This window comes from Pieris rapae, chromosome 10 (assembly GCF_905147795.1).
Source record: "Pieris rapae chromosome 10, ilPieRapa1.1, whole genome shotgun sequence".
NCBI lineage: Eukaryota > Metazoa > Arthropoda > Insecta > Lepidoptera > Pieridae > Pieris > Pieris rapae.
In genome coordinates this window covers 6,226,494-6,246,384 of record NC_059518.1, presented here as the reverse complement: position 1 = coordinate 6,246,384, position 19,891 = coordinate 6,226,494, and the positions used below count along the sequence as shown (strand labels likewise).

The 19,891-nt window shown below is 31.8% G+C and overlaps 1 protein-coding gene across 2 annotated transcripts in view; it reads left to right on the top strand.

The window, feature by feature from the left end:
- LOC111004483 overlaps nucleotides 1-19,891 on the top strand; it is a 34,564-nt gene that overhangs the window by 898 nt on the left and 13,775 nt on the right. Inside the window, exon 1 of one of the 2 annotated variants that reach the window (XM_022275527.2) lies at nucleotides 16,536-16,640. The exons of the other annotated variant lie outside the window; for it this stretch is intronic. The gene's annotated coding sequence lies outside the window, so the exon portion shown is untranslated. Of the gene's footprint in view, nucleotides 1-16,535; nucleotides 16,641-19,891 lie in introns of those variants that run through there. 2 annotated transcript variants of the gene reach the window in all.

Here is a 19,891-nt window from a genome sequence, read left to right as displayed (position 1 = left end):
TGAGACTATGTATATCCAAATGAATTTGTAATTTCTTCTGAATCAACTTTAGTTATGAATAGAAAATAATGTTTGAACATATTAATGTTAACCAAAACTTAAAAGATTCTTGCTAGATAAGTTATGAGATGTTTTATATTTGTAAATATATAAAATGTAAGTATGAAATGATAAAATTACATTTTTGTTTGATATACTGCCAATATTTTTGAAAATATTTTAATATATATAGTGAACGTTATCAATATGTGTACTGTTATTTTTACGTATGACCCTATTTTTTACGATCATATTAACGACATACAAAAAACTAGTAGGTCAGCTGAACTAAGGCTAATCCTTACTCAATGACGCATTTACGTTATACTGATAGTTGTTAAATTTTCATTCAAAATATTTACTTTTAAAATGTTATATGAGCACGTCTGTCATCGCGAAATACCGTAACACGTCTTCACCATTGCTAATACCACAACACCTTCTGCACAGTCTGGTTATTATTTATTTATAGTCTAGTATTTATAGACTGTCTACTTTTTACTAAATAAAATAAGTTTAAACTTTGCAAACTTTTTAACTTGAGGCAAGACAAAAAAATATTATGTTCGTTACTATAACCGAGTTTTTGTGATTTATTTTATGTTACCATTAGTATATTCCTTGAAACATTGTTTTTACTTTCATTTTTATGGGCGTGTTACTATTGAGTTTTTTGTTAGAGTAAAACATCGGCCATGAGCAATTATAGTTGAGATCGAAAGTACTGTCAAAATTTAGCACAAGTTATAGTTTACTTTTATTTAAACACTGTGTAATATTTTTTTTGTACGATATGTTCAATCTACTCACTACTTGATTTGTACAGAATTTTTACAGATTTCTAATATTTTTAGTGATATTTCTTTTAAGAGTTTCATACTTTCTAAAAGTTATGGAGACGTCGTTACTTACTAAATTACGACTTACTTACTAAATATAATATTCTATTTACGCCATTAATAAATCTTTAGATATAGTACTTATTCTATATAGTAATCTAGTAAGTATTTATTCTATCTATTCACTATTTTTTCCATTAAGGAGCTCAGATGTTATAGCTCTCCTTGCCGACGCCACACTTAATAGGTCAATATCGCAAGTTAAACAGCTAAACTTATTCGCCGCCCTAACCATACAGCTGTTCCATCTGTAATTGGTGTTAACTTTAGGTGTATACAATAGGTGCATCTTTTTTAGTGCCCAATTATACACACGGAGATATTTTCATATAGGTATTCCATAAATCTTAAAAGTAACATTTACATGTACGCATTCCACTATGAAACAAAATAATAGGTTTTAATTGATTTTGATAGGTATTAATATCTGGCGGCTGGCAAGTACTACCGACCAAAGTCTCATTTCTATTAGTGGTATTATGTATATCCTATAAATATGCATGGAATTGATATTCCAGCATTTATACAATTATTGTTATCAATACTTGTGGTTATTTAGATGTTGGTTTCGGGCGATCACGCTTTTGCATTTCTATATATATAATATATATCATCGGATTAACATATCAACAACGAACAAATCTCAAAGGAATCTATTTTTTCATATTTTAAAACTTTTAAGCGTAAATATAACGTAACAGATAATTTATAGCATATATTTATTTTAATCTAATTTCGATACGTTATCTAGACCGGATTTAAGAATCACGGACGGAAATTGTACGAAGTTACGTTGAGGAACGTATTGCATAGAAAGGGGTTCCTTTTTAATCTTTAATTGCACTAGCTATAAATCCAATTGTTATATAAGCCGCAATTAAAATAAGATAATTCGATGTCCTCGCGCGGAAGTTGCAATCAACAATGCGCAGGGGGTTATCAGCATCGTTACGAGCCGCCCTGGGCCAATTTAAATAGCTTTTAGAAATAGACGCGTAGGTGACTAAAGGTGCTTACGGAATGGAAGTGATTTGTTGGTCGTTGCAATTAAGTTTTAACAAGACGAAGATAAACAGTGAGATGTGGGGAAACGGTACTTTGGGGTTATTAGGAGAGCTTGAAAATGTATTGTGACCACGCTCACAATATTGAAGGTTTAAATGTATTCAACGAATGATTTGAATGCTGCGGATAAGCTGATATTTGACACATTTTTATTTTAAAGTCAAAGCGTGAGCGAGCTAAACATACATACATATTATTAAGAAATACATATATGCATAAATCAGTGAAATATTTTTTTACGCGTTTGACTAAATTGAATGTTACAAATGGAATGTCTATATAAGAAAGAATAAATATGATGCCGTTATGCATGTTTATGCCTTTACAGCTATATTTTAGAAATATTGTGCCTATATAAATTACAGGTCCCATTAAAATTATAACACGTCTTTATCATTGGTCATAACGGCTCGTTATGAACAGCCAGTTCGCATGTTGTCACTTTCTGTGGCATTTGTAAAAGGTATCGCCTTCGCAATCGGTCATTCACTGTCTGCCTGAACTTAGATACTATACCGTTACTATTGGTCTGCGTGAGAATCGCGTGAGTTACTTTACGAGTTGTCTTGTTTCTAGTTCAAAGACCGACTTAGAAAAAACACTTAAAAGATTCAGTAAAAGAAGAGTACTAAATCTCTTCATTTAACACTGTTCAAAGTTTAAAGTAGTATTGACTTGTGTACATAGTTAATGTTGTTTATAAGTTAATAAACTTTAATTCGCCCTTGGTAATATTTTATTGAGTATTGTTAGTAGTTTTTGTACTGTTCGCTATAATTATGACGAAGCAAGGTCAATCAGTTATAAATTCATATTTGTTTAGTTAAGCATTTATTATGTTAAAAGTAATGTATCATTTTTATTATTTCATAATAGAAAGAAATGTAAATAAGTCTATTCAGCGATAACATATTCTTGTAGTTAATAGAGAGCATTTAAAATATATTTTCTTAGACTATTTCTTGAAATGCCACAGACCTACCTAATAGGAGGTTTTCATTGTTATTCAAAGGATGTACATAGTTTACGAGTTGAAACTTCTACATACATTTTATGTCCGTCGAAATGTTTTGCAAAATTATAGCTTTGACCTTTTTGTTGTGATCTTGAAAAGAATTTATCATAACATTCAATTAAATACCTATTTATATTCTATTGTTATTAAATGTTGCTGAAGAAGTGACATTTATTGATATTAAATTACGTGTACTAAAACCTCTTTATATTATTTTGTCCGTCAAAATATGCCTTCCACATTCTAGCTGGACTTATGAGTTGTGGCCTGGTAAATTATTTTTCGTAAGGATCAATTAATTGATCTATATTCTTCTGTAAGTAAAAATTGCTGAATGTCAGGTATATTAATCTAAAGAGAATGTAAGTTTATATTTTAATAACTAATTGAGTCTTATACTATCGGAAGTGCACATTCCTAACTTTCTATTTTGCTTGCGATCTGATGAAGAGACAGTTGTAACGGATTAAAGCTGATTTTATTAGTCGGAAAATGTATATATAACTAGACACTAAAGTCTTGGTTATTAGAGTTCGAATTGTGACTACAATGGGAAGCATAGCACTCCATGGAATTACCAACTTAAAAAGCGGAAACGGCAACAAAAAATTTGTAAGGCGATGCACCATTATACATAAAAAGTGTTTTATTTTCTAAGATGCAATATTACGTAAAATTTCATTAAACATATCGAGAATCTATAGTAAAGTATTAGTAGATAATTAAGCTCGGACCAACTGGTGTCTGTTACGGGAAAGCAGTTTCAGTTGCAGATACAAGTTTTTGCAGCATTGTTGCTGATAACCTTAGACACATTGAGAAAATATTTTATTATATCGCATTAATGTTTCCGCAGTGTTTTTAAATTATCATGAACAGAGGCTGCAATTTAAACCTTACAAATTAAGTTTATGGTGATGTAATATGATATCATAATACAAAAAGCCTAAATGCTGTTTAGTGCTAAATATAAATGAGCCTAAAGTCACATATTTAATCCCTATCAATGGGCAAACAGCAGCTAGTCCTTCGTCAAAGGAAGCGTTTCGTATCGTAATGGTTTGGGTAAAACATTACGATGCGGGGCGGGGATTGAGTTATGCGTTACTGTTAATATTATTTTCGACTTTTAAATACTTTACACTATATAAATGACAACTTTAAGGTGTAATAACTGGGTGGTAACGAAACGTTTTACTATTGGGTATAGGGGGAGGGGGTTTAAGAAAAAAAAAGTAATTAGAAAAGTCATTCGCATAGGAACTTGACGCTCCTATGCGAATTTAACATTTGTTTATTGTTACAAATGAAAATATCATGATGGAACTTCCGTTTAAACTGCGAAAGTCTGTAAGAGCTTCCATTTTTGGCTGAGCCGTTTCACCGTTCAGAATCGTATTAGAATACAATCGCGTGGGATTGTTCCTATCTAACAATATATTAATCTAGCTTTCTGTCTATGTACCTGCCAATGTATCCGATACGAGCTTTCCAGATAATGCTGAATTGTACATAGAAATACTTTTAATGATATTATAATTTATGTAACTAATTAGAATCGATTTTTAGTTTGTAAAATTATGATAAAGATACAAATTTTCCGTAAAATTGTAAGTAAACCAATTTTGAAAACTTTCTTTAGAAAGTAGTATTTTTTTAAATCAGAGAATACTGCATGTACCAGTTTCATGCCAATAGATAGCGTTAATATTTGCGCCATATGTAGGACAATATTGACAAGGGATGTAGGTATTACATAAGGGAAAGTCAAAATATTTTAATATCATTTAGATCTTACAAGGGCGGATCATATATAATAGTTTTCATCTATACATTGTTGATATTGCTATTTAATTACTATGGTATAAATATATTTCTTTTCCATACAAGATATATGCTAGAATGAGAACGGAAGCGACTAACTGGTAACTAGAATGATTGTAGCGCACTGTCATGTATAGATATACAATGTTAACTACTTTTTTAGCCTATATTGTAATCTATACATTAATAAAATAAAGACGACATATATGTTTCTTCGCTACGTTAAAATAAACAAGGATAGATTACAGTATCATTTCCTTAAGTTTTTAACTTAACACATGTAATTTTAAAGGCAAAAGTATTGACGTCTGTGAAAAATGGACGTTTGTCAGACTTTGTTACCTAATGTGCAATGTTACACTTACGCTCGGTACGGCTATCACATGGGTGTTGACGAGAAAGTAGTCGCTCCATATCTGGTATTAGGTAAACTATTTCCGTGAGTTTTTATGAATAATGAATTGGAAACAATAAAAATGGCTGGTGATCTTCGCTACATGATGTTTCCGATGACCTCTTCGGTAATTGAATTTTGACAGATTTTAAATATGGTCAGTTTAAGTCCTGAACACCGTACACTTTACACAATACTGTCGTTTAGTGATTACAAGGTGCGATTCTTATTGCTGAGGTTAGACGTAGACTGGATCTCTGGCTATGTACCAATGGAATCTGTCCTCGCTCGTACACAGTCAGGACACAAACATGCTTCAGACTAAAATAGTGCGTAGCGTGTGACAAACAAAAAGGCCTACTTACCTATTAGAATAACAAATGATCACAAAACAGATAAATCAATCTGAGCCACAGACCTACAAGGTTGTAGTGCCATTGGTAATACCCTTTACGACGACATCGTTTCGGTCCGGCTGGTAAAAGTATGTATTAGGTACTTAATAACAACGTCATCGGCTGTGACGACTATCGGTTTTTACGACCTAATATGAGAAGTCCCTTCGCTGTAGTTATTTGATTGTTTGTATATCCAAACCCAAAATCAGCAAACTTATTAATCTCCACTCAGTAGTTAGTTAAAAGTCCTAACAGTATAGATTTCATGTTAACGATAAATGATGCTTGTTTCCTGCCAATAGTTTCTAGAAATATACAAACGTGACAGGTCAATCGCGTTCTTATCTCTCCATCAACGATTATTTTACTTATTGGCTGCGACATCTATAAATAACGCTATAAACCGTGTTTCCAGTATTCGCATTGAAATATGACAGCTAGGTGCGACTTTCAATAAGATATTAATACAAAGCGCATGAAAACCAACTTTCTAAGTGCGGGCTCTATCACATCGTCAGCAAAACCGATTGCACCATTAAATCTCCCTGGGCGAGCCTATTAAAATTTAACAGCCGATCTTAAATCTAATGCGGCCGCATAAACAATCCGAACAGTTATATTATTCGAAATCAATAGTATATTTATTAGCAGGGAAAGCGCCCTTGCCGTCTGGACCTTACGACCGACTCCCACATGTTTGTCGATTTTAACACGACTTCGAAAGTGAAACGATAACTGCTACGATTGTAAATCTCGATACACGCGCCGACGCATTTTAACGGTGCGTTATTTATGGAATTCTAGACGGAATGACCGTTGCCTAGCGGCTATTCTCGTTTGCGCTAATGCATGGTTATTATTCAAGAGTAAATGTAAGCATTATTGTGAATGTTGGTAGCGTGTTCGTTTCCTTTAGCGGACTGTAATGAGGCTAATTAATAAACATCGTCTTTGAAATAAACGAGCCAATGTCAGGTAAATAGTGTCGCGTGAGAGGTACCAGAGTTGGAAATGTTAATTCAGTTATTGGTTATGCTTATTTAATATCCGTTTATTGAGAAATTATTGAAACGTTTGCTATTTTTTTTAGGATATTATCGACATTAATATCCATGCAATCTCAAACAAGTTTAATAAAATATCTATATTATGAATAATTATGTGTATAATTTTAGTTTGTTTTACACGATGTCTTCCCTTATTACCCGAGTTAATTATGTTATTAATCGAATTGTCTTCGAGTTTCTATAGTTACGTGAAACGGTGAGACGTCGCTAGGACCTAGTACTTGTTAGTCTGTTTATGGAAAACAATAACATCTGATTTACGGTCTCTTTATGCTTTCCACGACGCTGATTGAGTCTTTAACGGCGTTAGAATATTGGTCCTGTTCGACAGATCGTAATTTCTATGGTATCGTTCGATAATATTGTTCTTACACGATGAGAATTTCTGAAATAAAATATACCAAACATTTTGTTTCAGCAATTCGCTTACGTCACTTTACCAGATTTGTCACAATTCTATATTGTTAAATATAACACATTTACAATTATTTTATCGATTTTAATGTGAGCATATTTTTTTGAATATGTCTATGAGCCAAGTACTTAGGTTATGCAATGTGTCTTCTTATCGACGAGGATAGTAAACGGACATTTAGGGCGTGACATACCACCAGTGTAGATATACTTCCAACTTCTAACTGATATCATTTATCTTCTATCTATCAAAGCAAATAATATATATTATATGATTTGCTGGCTGCTTTTATTATTAAAAATAGCGAGGCTAAAAAAGGTGAGGAAAGTCAATTGCTGTCTTACGCGAAGCCAATTTCTATCGCTTTTGGCGAACATTAAATATGTATATACAACGAACACGAACTGTTCGTAGAGCAATGAGCGAAATACGTAAAGAGTTGACTGGCAGAGATTTGATGAAGCCGTGAACCAAGTCGAAAAATCTCTATAATGCATTATATACCTTTTCGTTATTGTTTCTTGAGTTGGTATGTATTTTTTATAGATTAATTATTTATTAGTATTTTATTTATCGTTAAAATATTGTTTTTAAAATAAATTAACTAGTAAATTATAATTATTACGTTAACATATTTGAATGGTATCTTTTACACATAGAAGTTATCCATTCACAAGAAGTCAACAATTTTATCGTTCAATAAAATGCTTATTGATCATGATAAAGCTATAAACTTACTTAATAGAATAGCTAATTGACAAACTTTCCCATGCGAGTAAACATTCAAAACAGACATTGATTGACAAATGCATACATAATGCGAATTATTTGTTATGCGCATAAATATATGAACGACGGTCAGATGTCGGTGCAGACTTCAGAGATTTACGGAATACTGTTACGCTATCAATAATCGAATAAGAATCGATTATATTTAACGACCCATGTAATGTGATATATCGTTAGAATGATAAATGATCTATGTTCTGGAAGTCAATATTTTGATTGCATAGGCTTGAATCTTTAAATTCTTGTAAGTTGGGAAGATAGCATATGAAATTATTTTTGCGGTAAAACGTAATAAAACTGCAACCATTTACTGCCGCTTCGTAACCTTTGGCATCTTGTCTACATAGTCCAACAAAACGGATGCTTTCAAAGGTCTTAATAATATTAAATTTCCAGATAATATTGCGAAGAGATCAGAGAACACTGTGTCTTTCAAATCGGAATGAATGAGACATTTTAACGTAAAAGCTAACTTAGTCAACGTCTTATATACGTTAAAATGCTACAAGTTTCAAAACTGTTTGTTATATGAACTGTGTCCATTGATTGTCAAATTAGCCGCAAATATTTATGAATCTGGCAAGTGCCTAAAACTTTCTCTTTTCAGGTGAACAATTTGCACTCGCGATAAGCTAACGGTGAAAGTTTAGTACTTAGGTTTTTATTGCTGAATAGTTTTGCTTGTTAATAAGCGTTAATAATAAATATCCTCATGCCACTGACTGACAATCATTTATAGTTTCATTTGTAATGTAAAAACATAAGTTTCTATTTCTAATATGTCAATGCAAATCTGAGGAGTACAAGTTAACGAGTATGTCTTCATAATAACGCCAATACGGCAAATTTAGTGTAAAAATCCCAATGGGTAAATAGGTTAGACGTTCATTCTGTCTTCTGACAATTTAGTTTTAATACGATATCGGTTCAGCGAAGCTTAAAGTACAGATTTCTCTCGCTTATAAATAATCTAGATTGTCTAATCAATAGTAATTCCAACGCCTATAATAACTACATGTCTGTTATTATAATTACAGATTTCTTTCCCTTTCGTTTACGACCGGCTATTGACTCGACCAAAAAACTATCGGCTTTATCAATCAACCTAAGGCAAAAAGCATGGAGTATCGGTTTTCGAACTTCAATAAAGTAGATGGTATGAAATTTACCTGTGATCTACTCCCGGGGGTCTTTCCTGCGAGATAAGACACTCAATTGTTTAAAAAAGACTATGCTCTTCTTCGAACGTCGGCAACGCACTCTCTAAAATGGATGACCATGGACCATGGAGATAACTGTCCTTTTTGGAGGTCTCCTCCTGCTCCTGTCGTTCCGTAGGCTCATTTTCCCACCTATTCTAAAAAAATAAAAAAGTGTTTGGCTCTTTGGCAAAAATTGTATTCATTAATCGTCAACTGTCAAATGTGAAATGACATAAGACAGAGTCATTGTTTTAATAACAGCAATATGTGGGAGAGACAACATTTACCAATGTCAAAGAGCTACGCGTCGCGCTTCTTTAATCAAAGTATGTAAACTCAAATATCAACACCCTGATAGCCTATGATCGAAGCTTTCACTGATTGTAAGTGATTGATCCCTGTCATCTATTACGCAAACACTAGCTTTAGGCTTGAAGCTTAACAAAAGGCTATTTAAAAGTGTACATGCTGTTCGGACTACATTGTATGCAGATTTATATAATACTTTCATATCTATTGATCTAGGATATGTTGTCTTCAGAAAATTAATGATATAACTATGTTACACAACAACAAAATTTTATCACCTATTTACTCTATGTAAAATCCACATAATAAACGTTAAGCCAGGATCCTGACATTGTTGTCATGTAATTACTTATTTTTATAATTTTATTCCCGCATTCTCGAATCTTATTCTGAGAGACGTTCAATATTTCGCTATTTTACCTTATTCTTCACGGCAATCAGGTAGTTAAAATAACTTTAAAACTATTCTTCAGTCGAATTGGCGATGAGAAATACTCGCCTCTTAACAGATCCTTACAACGGCCATTTGATAATTAGGTCTATGGCAGTGTTTCCTAACATAGGGCCCACAGGAATTCTATAGTTAGGGGGGAGGGGGATTCAAAGATTTATTAAAATTATTTGGAATTTGAATTTCAGTTTTTCGTTAACAATTTTCTAGTAATTTAATTTAAGTTTCTTATGTTAACAATTCAAATTGTTTGTATTAAAAATGATGTACATACTTCGGTATAATAATTTTAGAAAGGCTTTCATGGCATAAAAAACTTTGGGAAAAGGACTATCTCATCATGAGAGAGAAAGATAATTATAACGCAAAGCAACGAAAGTACATAACGGTGAACGATCTGAACTCGTTTAATTATCACAGACATGAATAATTAATAGTGTAATTATTCTACAGCGTCATACTGACGTCAATATTTCCATGTATATTTTGCACCACGTGGCGAATTTTTGTGTGGACACGATGTTGTAACGTCATACCAACTCAGACAACGAGTGTTTATCTAATCAATATCAAACTATATTCACGAAGAGCGCATCTTACATCATGATAGATTCTATTGAAATTTTGGTAGAGGCAGACTTGCAAAATACTAGGGGCAACTGTTTGGTTTACTGAGACGAAGGGACAACAGCTATTCAGCAACAGTTTACTGTGACCTGTTGAGGAATAAAAAAGCAAGAAATTTAACGTTCACATATAAATTTCTAAGAAAAATATATATAATGATTTTAAGAATAGATAATAATTTTATTGTGGGAATACCACGCAGATTAGACAAAATAATTATTGAATTCTATTATCGAAACCTTGACTGATTATATTATTTATCTTATAATCTAATTAGAAGCTATCTCTCTAAATAATGGTAATGTGTGTTTAAGTTTGCCAGAAAGTGATAACGAGTGAAACGTATGACTGATATCGTTTTTGTTATTTATCGGCGTGTATAATTGTCGATATCGAGAATTATGTAGGCCATCTCTTTAAGCACGCGCATTTACCTCTTCACAAAAGAGTATCTAGGCTGAAAATAAATACAGGGCAAGGTTTAATCAGTTTTAACAAAGGTCATATTTACACCACTATTATTATTATCAAGGCAGCAGTCCAAAGCGGCTGTCACTAAATGTAGTAAAATTGATGTGTTTTGGTGCGCGTGCGCAACATATTCTACGTTTCATTGCCAAGTGCAATAAACACGCATAGTGTGCAAGTTTGTACTCATATTTATTGATCTTTATATCTTTTTAATATTAAATTAATTTATTCATATAAAAATAAACCGTTGTACTATGATGGCAGGTGATCGAACTCATTCTTTAATTAAATTATGAATGTGTCAATGGGCCAATAACCCTTACGTAATGAACCTTGAGCGACTCCGGCGCATGTTAACGCTAGGATGCGTTTTATTGTGATCGCAATCGTAATTTTTCAATCGTGCTAAAAAAATGTATATTAATAGACCGAGATCAAACTCAATAAAAATTGCATACTTATAACAGTTAACGTTAGAGTGAGCCAATTTTGGTTCAAAGGAAATTTTACCGATGTGCTCACTATGCTGTAAGAATGAGGTGTCCAGAGAATGAGTAACACAATTTCGAAATTACGCCTGTGTTTCGTTGAGGTTTTCTGACCTCTGGACTGACCGAGTTTTTCATAACAAAGATAGCTGTGACACATTTCAGTTCATTTTCATAAACGGCAAACAACGCCCATTGTTCAATTTATTCAACCATTTCCTTTTATAATATTATTTTTTATTTTCAAATACTCTTTTTAGTATTACTCGGCTCTTGTCAAAAGTCTACAGATTTATAAAAGAAATATAATTAAATTCGTCAGAAGAAATGAATGCATATCAAACATTTCTAGGCCTGATTTAGTTTGAAAAATAACCGTCTTATTCAAGAGCAATTTATGTATTGCGTGCGTGGCGTGCAAAATATTATGCTAACAATTTTTTATCATAGATACAGTATCTTATAAAAAATTTAAAAAAATATAAATTGATATATACATATTACGTATTAAGATTACTAACACACACTTTAGTAAATGACAATATTTTTGCATTATTATATTATGTATTTAGGTACCCCTGTAAGCCAACCATATCCATGCGATCTACTTACGTAGCTGAGAATCTTATCTACAGGGGAGTGTTTAGTATTCCCCTTTTCTAGAAATTTGCTTTATTAATTTACCTAAATCTGGTGGGTTTGCACTTTGACCAGTCTCCCGCCGGGCCCTGGCGACTCCTCCAGAAATATCATAACGATATACATGGGCAAGTCATAGCGCGCTGCTTTTTACCTAAAAAAACATTTGACAGTTCTCTCTGTGTGATCTGTGGCCTAGCAACATGTCAGAAAACCCATTTGACAATGAGTAAGGTCACCTGTTAGTACAAAATTCATGAAACAATACAAATCAAATTATTCCACGTTAGCATACTTGTTATAATTTTATGTTTACGTCTGTAAATAATTTGCAGGCCTTTATTTGATCTACGTGAGACGTCAAACATGCGCAAAAGCAGTATTTATTTAAATGACTTGAATTTTATTATTATTAGTAGGAAGTATCTTAGAACGAAGACATCGTGTCTTTTAATTAATTAAACTTTAACAATATAAACAGGGTCCTAAACGTACTTAATAAATTTTATCTTTTAAACAATAACCTAAATCAGGCGACAAGTTATTTTTAGTAGATAAGATTTCTATCTTATGATTTTAAGAGATCTTGAAATTATGCTTTTTTCTTTAACCTCCTGTTGCTATCCTAGATTATGTATGTAAGCCAATAAATTTATATGTGTACTACATATAAATTTATTGGCTTTGGTAAACCACTTCACCATAAAGCTCACTTTCCCAACATATTAACGATACGGTGGCAACACAAATTCGTCAGACACTCCCAACTTGAATTATATACTTGAAATTGTAGCAGATATAAATATCGCTTGATTGAAAACCGGTATTGATACGGTAAAACCGAAGGCTTGTGAGTTTTTTTAATAAAAACACATCCACTGACTGAGTGACCCAATATCTTTCTTTAGTAGTTTAATATGTGTTACCGGTTTTCTGGTGTCGATCTTCCGGAATCCTTGAAAAACTTAGATTTAAGTACAGTCGTTGTGTTATGCTAAAGCGATAAAATATGACATTGACTAATACATTTGTAAATACAATACGCGAGTAACTGACGACCTGCTGACGCGCTATGAAATTTTGATTATTTCACGCTTATCATGCGTTTCCATATATGATTTGCCACAGTCATCCATGCATGACGTCAAAGATTAAGAATAAAGAATTTACGCTAATGACACTTGTTTGGGAAATTCGGTTTCGGTAGTACGATTGACTAAAACCGGTGATAGAATTATGCTTATGTACAGCACAAATCTTGGTAGTGCCCGGCATGCTGGTAGCGCATAACTTAACGGAACAATGATAAATATGGTTTCACCCAGCTTGTGGAATATCGTGATTTATATTTTGAAAGTACCATGGTATTTATTTTGTTGTGTTAGTGAAACTTGGTGATCATGTAATGACCCAATCAAATGCTAATATTTATCTCCAATTATTCGACTTTCTTATATTGAAAGTAGAAATGTACGCATAGTTTCATCTTAACTTAATGTTATAATCTTGAATGAGTATGTATGTATTTAAATAAAACGTTAAAACGCCTGCAACTTCTCGCACTCGTAACTTAATTTCCGATGTTCTATAGAAATATACACGTATTTTATAATACATATTAAAAGTATGAGTAACACAATAATTGTTTATGAGTTCTTATAATATAAAAATAAATCGGGTTACTGTCCGTTTAGGTTTAATTTTCGGGGAAAACATCGTAACAAGAAATCTGTTAAATGTGAGACAGAATTTAATAACTTTAATAACACTTTATCAGTATATAATGTTGGAAACAGATCTATAAAAAAGTATGTTTCCCACATCGAAAAGGATCTCAATTTATTCGTAATCAATACCTTTAATAAAAATAAACTTATTAAATAACAAACGTGATACTGTCTGACCGACAATAGGAAGCGAAATGTAACTATAAGTTTTGTATTACTTATCGTATTTCACTATTACATAATTATTTAGAATTTTTATATGTACGTGAAAATATGGATCGAAAAATAATAATAAAAGAGGCACGCATAATTTCGAAATAAGAAACGCAATATTTTAACTATAATATTATAACACGTTTTCTTTTAAACCATATAATCTGTTAAAGTATTACAGTCTTGGCCTAGTGGCTTCAGCGTGCAACTATTTCATCCCTGAGGTCGTAGGTTAGATCCCCGGCTGTGCATCAATGGACTTTCTTTCTTTGTACGCATTTTACATTAGCTCGAACGGTGAAGGAAACATCACGAGGTAACCGGCTTGCCTCAGATCCGAAAACTTGAAGGCGTGCGTCAGGCACAGAAGGCTGATCACCTACTTGCATATTAGATTAACAAATGATAATAAAATAGCGACAGAAATCTGAGGCCCAGACCTAAAAACCTTTGATTTTTTAAAAATAAATTAGTCTGGTTATATCATGTAAGAATTTAAGTAATTTTTATTTTATTTAATAAAGCTGATTAATTTTCTTGGTTTTTAAAAATACCTACTTACTACGAAGCAGTGATTAATTTGAAGTTACCAGAAAGCTCTATTCATTTGGTAAGCAGTATCAATTAATACCTATTGATAATAAGATATAAGTTTATCAATTTGATATTTCTAGAAAACAATTTATTTTCAAAATAACGAATCATATTGTATCAATTAACACCTATTCATAATAATACTTGTAGCTATTTGGTTTAACACCTGCGCAAACGCAACTATTCGCGAATATTCCGTTACGGATCATTACACTTGAACCCAATAGCGCACGCGTCCTTTAGTTCTGCTACATTGAAAATCTCGGTTATCTACAAGTATGTTGAACAAAACGTATTGTATAACATCTATATATTATGACCAAAGAATTCTCTTTTATTATTAAAGGTTGCTATTGCTTTGACTACTGAGATATATGCCTGGTTGGTGCTTATATATAGATACGTCTTTTTCGAGACTATATACTCTCTACTCTATTTGGCAATAACTGAGTCTTTTTCTGATCTTTTTATATCAAGTCAGATCTATATCCCTGTGATCCTACATAGAATTAACTAAGGAATCATTAATAAAAAATAGCCAACATGGTATGGTTTACAAGATAAATGGTCGTCTGTAGCGAACACAAAAATATATTATTATTGGCTTTTAGAAGCTGATATAATATGCTTACGTTCTAAGCAATCTCCGCCTCTAACGCCTCCGAAGGCTGTAGCCTGTATAAAATTACATGTGTGCATACGTTCGAAACGGTGGCAATTTTATTTATTTTGATTGAATTTCAGGTTCAATGTCAATTTTCTATTGTTACAACTATTTCAATATTATAATGGCTTGCTTGCTTTCGATTCAGATTGGTATATGTTGTACGACATTGGAACGATTTGCATAGATTCTAATACATGTTTTGCATATCAGTTGCAAATCAATTGTATTTATAGATTTTATGAAACATAAATTGTCATTGCCTATCCGTATGTTAGGCCACATGAATATGTAGTCACACGCTCTTTACGGTTGAAAAGTTGAGACTCGTATCAATTTATTGCAAACAAATTCGATCGATGCTGTTTCGAATGTTGATACTATAGCCAAGGCTAGGCGCAATAAGGGCAGAAAACAAGTAACATGTAAGTAATGAATTATCGGTTCGGTTTGGTAGTGAGATTCCTTTTAAGGTAATTTATGTAAACGAAAACATCGCCAGAAACCAACAGGAAATTTTTATTTTACTTTACAGAAAATCACTAATATAGGTCCAGTGCCCTCAGTATACTAATAAAAATGGAGCCTAGGTTCAAACAGTCGTACAAATGCTTACAAGCAGAATGTAGTGTAATTATTATTTCAAAAAATGTTTATTGTTAATAAGCGTTATAAGATCAGCTTAAAAATTATGTAAATATCTTTGAATATCGTATTAAAACTTCCGCTTCACAAAACCTCACTCAGTGGATAGGTATCTGTTATCTTTATGTACAGATCATTGTAATCTGTTTATATCATATTACACTTCATAACACACAGTTTCAACTCCATTACTTAACTCTATTATTGAACTAAAATTGCATTTGTTTCGTTGATATTTCTTATGCTATTAAGGTAAGATTCAGGCCACCTTAAGCATTACTTATAAAATAAATTAGATTAAAAAAAAAGGGTAAGACTCAGATTCGAGACTTAGAGCAAACTATCTCTATATTACAAAATCCATAACATTTTCAACATATTAAACACGTCAGAAGGCACTCGGCCCGCTATGCCCGTGACTGTAATGACTTATCTGTTGGGACGTGTCAAACTATTTCACCGAAGCACGTGCGTATCCCTCTAAAGCATTAGATATTGTGTAGCTCGGAAAATGTTAAAATCATAAAGGCTCCGTTTGCGTCGCCGTAGTCCAGCAAAAAGAAAACAATTTCGTTCTCCGTTTAAATGTTTGCTTGGCAATTCAGTGTTACGCGTGATCGCGTGCAGGCAACTTGTGTGCTAGTCGCAATAGACGTGTGGATTTTCGTGTGTGAATGTGATAGCGGAATTTACGATTTTAATATGGTAACATTTGGGCTGTTGATAGGCAATATCTGAGTGGTTACGTCTTTTTATATGTATTATCATATCTGGCAGGATGTATGGAAGACTTATGATAATTATATAATAAGAATAAAAATTGCTAGTTCTGCAACAATTTAATCATCCCGAAGTCATTTAGAGATAAAAACCGAACCAATTGAACATATTCGTTGACGCTATTAAATTTTAAGACTCTGAAGTTTATAATTTATTTGAAGGTCTTAAACCTTTGATTGCAATTGCAATGTTGCAATTGCGATTACGACTTTATATATAAGATAGTGTAAATGTACTTGATACATCATGTGATATCAATTATATAGTTTTTTAGTCTTCATTAGCTGATAATGAAGATTTTGTGTTGTATTATTACAATGAACTAATTAGGTTTAACAAGCTTAAATGAAATCCATGTCTTCATGAGAAATGTAGAAAGTCGAAGAAAAGTTATCTAATAAACACGATATTAATAGAACAAATTCTAACTAAACTAATTTCTTAGTAACAGATAATGATAATTAAAATGTTTTAATTATTTTCTGGAAAATTCTTTGATTAGGTATGTATCGTTTTACTTAAATTACTTATTTAAATTACTTTTATTTTGTTGGTTAAATTTTAGCTATATTATCTCGTCGTTGCATAAAATTATTCATTATTTTTCGCTTAATTTTAATTCACAAAAAATATTTTCACAAATATTTTTTGAAATACGGCATTCTGTAAAAAATATTTAGTTTAATTAAATATATATTCAAGGATAGGATAGGTACATGAATTAAAATATCAGATATTATACTACATCAAATTCATTGAAAAAGTTAAATATCGAATTAATCGATCATTCATGATCACCAAATTATGATTTTTGTACGACATGTTGTAGAGAAACTGTCAACCCACGAATTGCACTTAGAACGACTGTGTTGACAGAAATGACAACTGCGCCGATCTTCAATATAGAATGCAAAATATTAACGAGCTGGAATTACTACTTATAATATTGTAGTTGTTCCATCCTTTATATAGTTATATATATCATATATAATTTACGTTAAGTCTTAAAATATTGAGAGGCAGACATTTCTACGTTTCTTTCATTAAGTATTTCTACGTTTTTATTGGGTACCTCAAAATTGTAAGTTACGAGTTACGAAACTTGTACTACAGGAGTCTCAAAATGTTTTTTTCCCTTCCCTTCAAGTCACAAAACCTCCAATACTCAAATTTCAACCCTCTATTTGTCGAAATAATCAGTGAGTCCTTGCAAGCCGATTTGAAAAGTTCCTCTATAACTAGAAAAAAAATTATTTGACCTCTATATCTCGAACATAGCAAAGTTCTATTTTACAGCCTTCATTCACAACTAGATAATTTGCTTATTACATCTATAGTTTGAAGAAAATTAAATTATGGACTAAAATCATAAACATTTGTTTGTTACCTCTGTAACTTGCATTTTTGAAGCTATACTTCTTTTTGGCGCGTTAGGAAAAAATGATGAGAGTAAATTTTAACAATGCGCGCGCACACTGATACTGAAAGAAGACACCCTGAAGTTAGCTATAGTCAAAATTTTAGTTTTTTGTGATATTAAAATAAACTTTATTTAACTAGATAATGCGTTATAATAAAACTTTCAATGTATTACTTAAGTACTTTTTTTCTATTGTTAGTGTCGTTTTTATTTATTTCACCTATTCGTGATCCGAAGAAACTCACTAGATAAGTTGCGAAGATCAACACAAAAATGAGGAAAGGCCGTAATTAATGTTTCGGTTTCTTTTCATTAAAATAATCTTAAGGAAGATAACTCATTGTTGTATAAACATTGTAATTGTTTTGATAAAAACAATCATTTTACAAGTTATTATTGAGCAAATGTCATACATAATAACATTTAAAGAAGCCGGTTTGGTGTAATAAACACTGCATATTTATGTGCTTATTTTAAATGTCGGCTTAACATGTATCCATATCATAATTCTAAGATTGAATTGAAACAAAAAGTCCAAAAACATATTACAATATTTAAGCTATTCATAGGGTCCGATCAAGTTTTAGTATTTGAGGGAAATGTCAAACATTTTTGTTTATAAAAAAAAATGACTGCAAGCTTCTACAAGAGCCAAGAAGCATCTACATCTAAGCATTCTAAGTGGCCAACGAATGAAATTACCATCGCGCGCAATTACCATGTTTGGCCTCCATCGAAGCCTCTTAGACCTTAGTATGTATTTTATGGCTGTAAAATTTCATGTAATTTTACTGTCATGTAATATAATTAGTTGTCCAAGTCAATGACCGGGATAAATTAAAATTTAGTTTAGTCGAAACTATTCGTCGTCGTATATATTTAACAAACTATTACTATAGTTTATTAAATATATTTATGTGCCAAATGTATTGGATAATATAAAAAGAATTACTTATGTGGTTACGTATCACTTACAAAAGTAAGGGACTCTAATAGCTTTAGCTTTTAATAATACTAATTTAATTAATCCACGCATTATACTAAAAGTCAAAAAATATATTTTTTATTTTTTTAATTATTTAAATACTGCGTAGAAAATTTGGCTACAGGCGCCAACATACCTCTGAGGAAACTTGATGCCTGGAAAGCCACATATTAATATCTACATACATAAATACTTAAAACTATCGCCTGAAATATAAAAAGAGTTAGTGTAGTAATGATTTGTTCGTATATATATATGTAATTAAAATAAAACGTAAATGCAATATAAAATGGAATTTATTGATTAGTTTAATACCTGCAATACAAAAGTTCTCTGATATCTCAAAATCTGGTACAGTAATTGTCAACTACTGAACTTTATCAAATTTCACATCCAAATTGTTTCTTGTTACAAATAAATTCCTAGTAAACCGGTGCCTCGTCATTGCCTATAAATGTGATCAAATGAGACTTAATAGAAACGAATTCAAATCTGAATTATTCTTGCGTATCAATTGAAATATTTGTAATGTCGTTGTTGATCAATATTTATTAATTATTTATCTCTCAGTCTCTCGCTGGTCACCTTACTATTATTTTTATATAAAAAACCGCGGATAAAGCCTGAAAATAAATTTTATTTAATTTTGTTATGTAAGTATATGGGTTTGTAGTGTCAATTTGGTTTAATAAGTTCCATCTGAAGGTCTCAAATTGTTTTCGGTGACGTCTTTTTTAAATGTCAGTAGGCAAACAGCTCACATATAAAATA